Below are 3,743 nucleotides of genomic sequence, written 5' to 3' on the forward strand. Positions count from 1 at the left end.
GGAGGGGCCGCGCCGCGCCCGCCCCGGCCCCCGCGCGGCCCCCGCCGCACCGAGCCCGCCGTGGGCGCCGGGCGAGCCTCGGGCCGCAGAGCCGCCCGCGGGGACCTGGCTGCCCGCAGCGCCCCCGGCAGCCACCGGCCGTCCCCGCTTTGACCGGCTGCGGCTGCGGGACACGGAGCGGGTGCAGCGGCGTTCCCGGGATCTGGGGGTGCGGCATGGTCAGTACTGCCCGTGGCACTGCTGGCATCGGGTCAGCAAAGGGGAAAAAACAAAACAAAACAAAACTGAACAACCCAAGCCTGAAGATGCATCAGCCTGCAGCAGATGTACACAGAGAGCAGGGGTTACTCTGGGGAAGGCTGGGAAAACCCAGCTGCTGTTCGTTTCAAGGCCACAGAACAGAATCCGCGGAGGAACAGAGAACACTCAGGTGGCCTTTCCTCCAGGATCAGCTCTGGGCAGCAGGACAGATGGATTACCTTCATCACAGGGACTGTAATTCAGAAAATGCCCTGTCTGCCAGAAGCAGAGTGTGGCATGCAAAGAGAATTGGGGGGGGGGGTAGGGGGGGGCGGGCGGGGGTTGCTTTTGTGCCACCAGATGATTGCTGGGGAGCAGCAGGGAGCACAGCAAGGAGTAAAGAACACATGTTGACAGTTTTGTTAAGGTAACAAAATGGAAAAAAAAACCATTAACAAAACCCTCTCTACCAGCTACAGGTGATAAGGAAAGTAGGAAATTCTCAGGGGATAAACAGCAATACCCTTACATTGATTTGGTCCACTTAAATATAGTATTTATTTATAATATAGTTGTTATGAGCATTTTCTTTCAATCCAGAAGGGTTCATTATGTACTGAGTGCTTTACATCATGTTTTGAACTAACCCATTGATAAATTAGTGCTAAATTTTATTTGTAAAAGGCATCTTTGGCAGGGATTCAACATTGACTCACAACAATTGCTCATAGTGCTGACTTGCGTTGCTAAATATTTGGACCTGTTTGGTCTTCCCAGCATCCCACCCTGTGGGTAAAAGTTGCACGGGGATTGCAACTTTTATCTCACGCAGAGATAAGGGGCTGCATTTCCACAACAGCCTCTAATTTCAGAAGCTCAAATTGAGACAAGATGGTCCTGAGTTTATGGAAATGGGAGTGCTCACAGCCAGATCCAAACATCTCGCACTCAACATGCAAACTGGGAGACAGCCCACCAGGGTCTTCCCTGACTAAAGCTGTAAGGCAAATGCTAACTCTTCTAATAACATTTATCCTATATGACAGTAGTCTTAGAGCAAGGAAATGTCCAGAACAGGGCAGAAGTCCTTGTGTGTCAGCCCTCTCAATCCACCTGATCATCCTGCTTTCTACCCCTTCAGCACTCTCAGGCACAGACTGGGCCCTGCCCTTTTTTTAGGTTGTTTAGCTGCACTCTTCCTCAGGGACAGCCCTCTGTATGACAAATGCTGCATTACCTCCTCTGCCTCCAGCCCAGTGATCCACTGGGCAGCTCTTGTTACAGAGAAGAAACCTAAAGCCAGGATGCAGCTGAGGAAAAGTGATTACAAAGTCTTACATCTGATAAAACCAGAGAAAGCTTGACACTAGAATCTTCAGTTTAAAGGCAGAAGTTAAAGTTGGGGTTTGTTCTTTCCATTTATATCTAACGTGGCTCTACCCCCCACACCCAGTCAGTCTGTGGGACTGGTGGGACAAGTGTGCAGTCAGAAGAGTAAAGATCCTCTTGTAATATTTAGGTCATTTGTGACAGATACTGAGAGAAATAGGCACAAGGCTCTTGATGTTCACCAGGGCTCCTGACAGAACTAGTCTATTGATTTGCTCAGAGGCAAACAAATGGAAAAGCAGCATCACACCATTGCCAAGCCAGCAGCACAGCACGAGGCAACAGTGACAGTGTGGCTCTGCCCTTTCTTGCATCAGGTGCTAGCCTGTCAACTGTTGAAGCAGCCTGGGTCTTCTCCAGAGCACTGCTAATTTCCTGTTTGAAGGGGAAGCAGTATTGGTCAAATATGTGAGACTGACATCGGAGTGCAGGTGTTGGGGTGTCCCCTGTCCACAGCTCGGGGCAGCCTGCTGGGGCCAGCCTGGCTGTTCTCCAGCAGGAAGCCTCACCTGGCAGCCCTCCCTGCTGGGTCTGCACCTCGTGCCCAGCACAGCTTGAACTGCAGCACCCTGTACAGCATGAACTGGTCCCCAGAAGGACACTCAGAGTAACAACTGCTCCAGGGGAGGGCACAAAACCTGCAGGATGCTGTCAATGTTCACATGCATTTAAAAAATGCTTCTTTAGACTTATTTTTTCTTTTATACATGGTAATATGCACAAGTGCCTCAAGCACGCTAAGAGTTTGCAGTATTTGTGAGCATAGCTGAAGTACTGGAATATTACTTCTACTGTACCATAAAAAAATTGCAGGGCTGACAAGGAAGGCAAGTTATTCTCAGCATAACAATGAACCCAAAACAAGTACAGGAAAACATCAAAATAATTATAAAATGGGTCAACATTAAGGGTCTAAACCATTAACTCTTTACTTATTTAACATTTCAAGACTGGGTCTCAGTCACAGCCATGTCGTTCTGTGGCATCTTGGGATTTCAATTACATCCCTGGATAAATGGCTTTGCAAGCATTAAGAAAAACCACCCAAGTCATCATAGGCCGAGTTTCAGACTAAAAGATTTCTCAATAAGAAATCTCCTCCACTACAGGCCCTTCAGTTAGAGGCTTAGAGGATAAACACTGACAATGAACTCAACGTTTCTAACACAGCTTAAAACTGTGTCTCTTGCCCTGCAGTGGAGAAGTGACAATGCTGCTTACAGAACATCTCGCTCAAATCTACTGTCTTTTCTATTTTTAAGCAAGCAGGTTTCTATTTAAAACTGCCACCTTGCCGACTTCCTTATGCCATCTGCTAGTTTATTAGTCTGTGACAACAAAGTTTCCATCTCTTGACTGTAATTAAGTGGAATCCCAGGGACAATTTAGTTGACTGACCTTTCATTAAGAATAGCAGCATGACAGCACTTCTCAAGTAATGAAGAAGTGGGACCTTTATAAACCTTTATTAAACTGTCCTCTACCTTCCACTTCTCGCTTTTCAAAAAAGCACTTATGTAAAAAAAACCCAAACAAACCAGTGTTAAAGGGAGAGCACAGGATAACTCCCTTAATATATTCCAAGCCAACCAAAATGTGTTTGTCATGTATTGAGCTGCATCTATTTCTGAGGTCTGCCTGGTGTCTTAGCTGTCCCTCACTGTATCAGACTGGAAGAAAATGAGAATTTTAGAGCCCTTAAAATCATTCTGCTTTTCCACTGCAATTCCAGTAAGGGCTTGTATTAGAGAGTGTGCTGTAAAAATGAACAGAACTCTGTAATGTGCTGAAAATATACCTTTATTTTCCCTTCTTATGCCTGATCAACTAAACAGAAAGCAAGAGACAGGCTAGGCTAAAAAAAAAGAAACTGTTAAAAAATCATAATCACTCTTAAAGGAACGGACCACAAATGCAGAGGATGTACTTACTCATGGTTTTTGCTATTCCTTATACAATCTACTTCTAATTACCACACATAATTACATGAGGTAAAGCAATTACCTGTAGCCAAAAGTAGAGAATCAATCCAGTGGCCTCCATGAAAAGTTACAGCTTTCATCTGCAGCTGAACTGAGCTGAATTTCTTGTCATTCCTGGGTACCTGCCACACC

Source organism: Corvus moneduloides, chromosome 10, assembly GCF_009650955.1.
Source record: "Corvus moneduloides isolate bCorMon1 chromosome 10, bCorMon1.pri, whole genome shotgun sequence".
NCBI classification, from domain to species: domain Eukaryota; kingdom Metazoa; phylum Chordata; class Aves; order Passeriformes; family Corvidae; genus Corvus; species Corvus moneduloides.